We start from the raw sequence: 6,000 nt of genomic DNA, 5'->3' as shown, positions 1-6,000 counted from the left end.
CTCTGGGACAAGCAAGTGGGCCCCTTTCACTGAAAGCCTGGGGGTATGTTTCAGTTTGATGTCTGTGCAGTGCCCAGGGGGTGGCAACTGGCCAAGAACTATCTCTCTGATTGTTGTAGTCCCCTGGGACTCAGGAACACAAGCATCCTGGCCACCAGAGCCAGGCAATCAAAGGGCATCTCCTGGGTGGCAACAGCAAAGACAAGCATCAGATGCACCTAAAAGCTCCTCTCCAGGAGACACCCACCCTCAGAGACTGCTGGAGAGAATCACAGTCAGCCCTTAGATGTTTACTTAATTAGAAGCCTGCCCTTCAGGCGCAGCTATCATAATAAGCTAATAGGTCACTGTTTTTTGCAGAAAAGCTTAGTTCTTGGGTCCCTTACCTTTTCTGTGCCCTGGAGGTGGCAGCCAGTTAGAACTCTTTCTCCGTTGGTTACAATCCTGTGGAAGCCAGGAGCGTAAGCCCCACCGGCCCCCAGAGCCAGAAGGTATAGAGGTGTCCACAGCTGCAAATACCTGGGAATCAGACGTAAAATAGGTGCAATAGACGTAAAGCCGGTCCATCAGTCGTAAAACAGAGGCACCGCGTGTAAAACACGGCTACCAGATGTAAAACCGGGGCACCATGTGCCTGTAAAAGCTCCCTGTCTGGGAGATACCGGTGCTGTGGACTGTGGCTGAGGGAGAGTTTAGAGAAAGCACCATCGGGGGCAAAAACAGAAGAAGAAGGAGAAGGAGAAGGAAACGGAGAAGAAAAGAAAAAAAGGGAGCCTAGTATTTTATAAAGAAAAATAAAAATGTCTCCAGGGGGTGGAGCAAGGCAGGAGAGCAACGATGGCACTGGAGAGCAGCCCAGTGGGCCTCCGAATGTGTGTCAAATTAGATGCCTGCCCCTCAAGCCGAGCTGCAAGACAAGCGGACGAGCCTTCCCTGCCCCAAGTCCAGGAGTCCCTCCATCGGCTGCTTAGCACTGGCCCTGAGGCAGGTGAGTCCGACAACTAGGTTTTCAAGAGCCGTGTCTCAGATTGCTATTAGCCCTTTGGGTCTTCTGGAAGTGAGCCTTGTTCATTTTCTGTCCTGAGCGAGAGGTGGCTATCAAAGTTTTACTCTCACATAGAAAGTTTTTGTCTTTCCACAATGTCAGACTTTATTAGAACAGGCATTAATCAAGGTTCTGGCCAGAGGACAGCCTCGAATTGTTGAGGTAGAGCGGTTTCACACAGGAGGGTCACACAGGCTTGCAAGCAATAGGGTTAGGCAAGGTGAACAGCCTTACGAAAGAAGGATGAGAGAGCCTGGTGTTTAGCGAGAGTCCCTACGGCGCTGGGGTGTGTAGGGTCGGGCGTCAGGCCGGGCTAGTGAAATGGTCGGAGGCGAGGCTTCATGGGCTCTGTCTGGGACGAGTGCAGGTGCAGTGTCAGCTCGTCAGTTGAGGCCTGAGCGACTAGCCGTCAGAGAGCTCTGGTTTTATGCTCAAGACTGGGTGTGGTGCACCCATCTGCAGTCCGAGAAAGCCGTCCATGTGGTCACACTCCACCCTGCGTCTGGAGTTACCTGGTTAGGGCGTTCCCTGGGTACACCTTTCACGGGATGCTCTGGCATGACTGTCACTTCGTGACTGGCATAGCTGTCAGAATTATCAGAGTCCATTTTTGTGTTCATAATTAATGCGCTATACAAGTTCAAAGCTAGACGTTTTGGGGGCTCGTCTCTTAGGTGTAAGTCTTCAAGTTGGGGTTCAAACCCTTCGCTCTTCAGAGAGAAGCCCTGGGTTTGGAGTTTCCTCCCCACTGAGGGTCCCAGCAGTGGGGTTGGGTTTATGGCCAAATTGTGTCCCAGCCTCTACCACCTGCTTTGAAGTGAGCCTCTTCTCCTTTGCTGGATGCCTTGGAGTCACGCCGCCAGTTCTTACGGATTTGTCTGTTTGTTTTGTTTCCCCCAAAAGAAGCTGTTCCGTATGTAGCTGTAGATTCAGTGTGTTTGAGGAGGTGAGTTCAGAAACCTCTTATGTCTCCATCTTGAACTGGAACTTGGCAGTTCTTTATACAGTCTCCCCAGTCTCCAGAATGAGATTTCTACTATTTGCATCCAATCAAGCCTTGCACCTGCTCAATATTTGATGATGGTTCCCCTAGACTGTGGTGTAAATTCATGGATATTTTTGTGGGACGGGCAAGTATCTCAGCAATTCCTCTTCACGCCAAACTGCTTCTAAAAAAATAATTATTTTACAGATCATCTTGCCATTGTAAATAATGTCCCCCCAGCCTAGAATGGCCTTCCCTCTGTTTGCTTACACGTGTAAATCCCACTCATCCTTCAAGTCTTGACCCAGATATGGCCTCTTCTGTAATGTCTTCTCTTATCACTTCTTGCAATGAGAAGGGTAGATGCTTTTGATTTTACTGATCATCGATGGTCAGGGGATTGTTCACATCTCTATATCCCCTCCAGATGCTAAGGCTCTTGAGTGGGGGGGACCCCGTCTTTTCAATTCTTTATCCTCTGTGGTCAGATACAAGTGTGAGTCCAGAGTAGAAAATGTGACTAGAAAGTGTAACTATTTGCTGAATGATTCTATTCACATTGCTAGGGTGAGTGTGTCTTATTTGCAGACATGGTCTCAGTAAGGTGCTCCTGTGCCAATCATTTCCATTTCTAATATGACAAGCCCTGAGCACCCAATATTCTGTAACTCCTGGGTGGCTCCCATATTTCAGCTGATACAAGTCAACCTTCATATAGATGGCACCTCTGCTCTGGTGTGATCACCAAGAAGCCATAAAGAGGAATTAGTCAGCTTAGGTAGATAATTGATGGATTTCAAGTGTCCCTTTATATAAAGGACGTTTTCTTCTAGACTGATTACACATGGGCTCAAGAGACTCCTAGAAGACAGCCTGGATGCCTTCTTATTTCCTCTGAGTATCTGCATTTTCACCCAAAATTAAGGCACCAAGGACAAGCTTTGAGGGAAGTGATGGCCTCAGGGCTAGTGTATTTAATGAGAAATCTTCTTTCCATGGGCTCTTCTGCTGATACTTGTGCTAAGCATGCCTGGCCTTGAAATGATGGAGTTGCTGGTGTACCTACTTAAATTTAAAAAAGAAAAGAAAAGAAAAGTCTCATGATTTACTAGGACTTAGTTTTATAGGTTTTTGACAACCTGGTTTGCTCCCACTTAATTAGTTAATGGTTGGTTCAGGCTGTGACAGCCTCCAGCTTATACTCAAAGCTTATAACCTTGAAATATAGGCTCTAAACTCTGAGTAGTTAGGAAAAGCATAAACAGGGAAGTGATATGTGTTGTCCATAATGGTCTTTTCTCTCCTCCTTCTATAATACAAACAACCATAGAAGTTTCCCCTCACCCCCCCCAGACTGAAGAACTGACACGCTGAAAATAAAAGAATTAGAAGTGGCTTGCTCCAATTTATGAGTGGTGTTCATTTTAGTGTTAGGGTGACAATTCTGGTTTTGACTCCCAGTTCAAAGTTCATTTCACAGGACATGATTCTTCCTCTTGCAAAATTCAGCAGTTAAAAGTTAAGGGGGGGGGGGAGCCCAAAAGATCAATGTGTTGATGAGTATTGCTTAGTGCAGCCACACACCCTCTTACACCACCCGAGCCCACTGATCGGCACTTCCCTTGTGTGCAGCCTTCATAGCCAAAGAATCGATACATCTTTAGCCTCCAGAATGTTTTCTGGTTATCAGATGAGTTACTGGGAGTGCTATTTGAGTCATAATGGTGGGGGTTGGGCCAATAATGAAAGTCCTGAATTATCCCTTATGAAGCTGGTAAGCTGCTTAAATATCACCTCATGTGACTTCAGACACAGCCACCAAATATTTAGCATGGATTTTGGCTAATGCACCTCACTTATCTCCAAGATGCGCTTCTAAGGCAGGGAGCTGGTATCACTGCCCTTTATGAGGTGAGGAAAAAAAGCCTTGAAGAGATGAACTGGACAGGACTTTCATCCTGGAGTAGCCAAATCAAGTCCTTAGGTCCTTTAATAATAGCCACTCCCTGCTTCCTGGGGCTTCAAGAACTGGCAGGAATTTGAAAATTCTCTTCATGGACAGTCTCCAGCTGCTCTGTCCCCAGCCAGATCTGGGGACAGATCAGTTTAATGCTGACCACTGTCTGGCATTAAACTTCATCATTTTCTCCCCTTCACTAAGATTCCTGAGTCTACCCCTTCCCAAGACTCCGAAGTGGCCTCTCAGCCTCCCCCAGTCCTTCCTTCCCTCCTTCATTTCCTTCCCCTGAATGACTCATTTTGTTTACTGAGCAGAGAAGCTAATAGAAGGCAGCAGAATTTAAGCTTCCCTGGGATTTGCTTTACATGCTGACAAAATCATTCTTTTCTCTCACTGTTAAATATTCATGGCTCTCAGATTTTTAGATACAAAGGTACATTTTGTTTTAAAATGTGCTGATCCAAGACATACTGGTTTGCATTGATTTCCTCCTCTTTGCATTTCTATTACATTGGTAATAAAGAGGTCCTCATTCACTTCTGAAATATGGACCTGAATTTTTCTTTGTGTTTTGTTTGTGTTGTTTTTGTGGTTTTTTTAAATTTAGTTGCTATTTGGCAAAAGGGCTCATGATGTTAGACATTTTATGTGTTTGATTTTTCTCTTTTGACATGATGTGTGTGTGTGTGAGCGTGCACACACATGCACACACACAGCACATCTTTTCTAGGCATCACAGCCTAATTAACATAATTTGGAAGAGATTTTAAGTTTGATCTATTATGGATTTCACATATTTACAATTTGGAATGAAAGCAAAACAAAGATTTAGAGAGGTGAACAGGAGGCTCACTTTAGAACAGTTCAGAGACAGACCTGTAAAAAATGAAATGGGGGCAGAAGTGCTTTCATTTTAAAAGAGGAGTGAGATAAATGATATAGCATAAGAATTAATGGAAAGAAAATAAACGGGGTGGGTGGGAGGAGGGAAAAACTCCTGATTAATTCAGGTCGCATGACAGTCTTACAATGTGTAATGCAAATGAACAAACATTATAAGACTTTCAGATTCTGGAAGTTAAATGAGGAGATTATATATATATATATATATATATATATATATATATATATAGAGAGAGAGAGAGAGAGAGAGAGAGAGAGAGAGATGTATTTTCCCCCAAGCTACTCTCCCACATATTGCCACATGCAATTAAAAAGAAAACAACCTGTTGATAAGAAAAAGCTGAGTTTTTGTTCTGTTTTTCATTTGTTTGTTTTTTACTATGGTACAGGAATGTACTATCTTGGCAGATACTTTGGGAAGTCATGGAGAGTGGGGGATAAAGTTGGGATTTTTATGAGGTTTGGAGTCTTTTTTAAAAGATTTAAATATAGCTAATATACAATATGACATTAGTTTCAGGTGTACATCATAGTTATTCAACAGTACTCACCTAGAACTATATAGAGTTATTACCACATTGCTGATTATAGTCCCTGTGCTAAACAGGTGATCACCATGACAAGTCCAGCAACCACCTGACACTGGACCATGCTATCACAATATTATTGAACTTCCCCCTCCTTTTTTTTTTTTTTTTTTTTTTTCAGTTTTTCAATTACAGTTGACATTTAATATTATATTTGTTTCAAGTGTATAGCATAGTGGTTAGATATTTATGTACATTAGGAAGTGGTCCCTGACTATTATCACCCGGCACTACACATAATTACTACCATATTATTATATTCTCTACATATTACATCACCATGACTATTTTGTAACTACCAATTTGTATTTCTTAATCCCTTCACCCTTTTCAAACTGCTCCCAACCCTCTTCCCATCTATCACCCCGATAGATCTAGTACCTGTCTGACACCATACATAGTTATTACAATATTATTGACTATATTCCTTATACTATACCCTACATCCCCATGACTACTGTGTAACAACCAATCTGTACTTCTTACAAATCCCTTCTCCTTTGCACCTATCCCCAGCCCT

At 43.5% G+C, this 6,000-nt stretch overlaps 1 long non-coding RNA gene across 1 annotated transcript in view; it reads left to right on the top strand.

Moving 5' to 3' along the window:
- Positions 1-739: 739 nt before the first annotated feature.
- Positions 740-6,000, top strand: part of LOC148754962 (uncharacterized) — a 472,891-nt gene continuing 467,630 nt past the window's right edge. The window contains exon 1 of the long non-coding RNA XR_016019423.1: positions 740-988. This is a non-coding gene — a long non-coding RNA (uncharacterized LOC148754962). The remainder of the gene's footprint in view (positions 989-6,000) is intronic.

Source organism: Rhinolophus sinicus, chromosome 16 (assembly GCF_057876585.1).
Source record: "Rhinolophus sinicus isolate RSI-liver-muscle chromosome 16, RSI-T2T, whole genome shotgun sequence".
Taxonomy (NCBI): Eukaryota; Metazoa; Chordata; class Mammalia; order Chiroptera; family Rhinolophidae; genus Rhinolophus; species Rhinolophus sinicus.
This window is presented reverse-complemented; position numbering and strand designations above follow the sequence as displayed.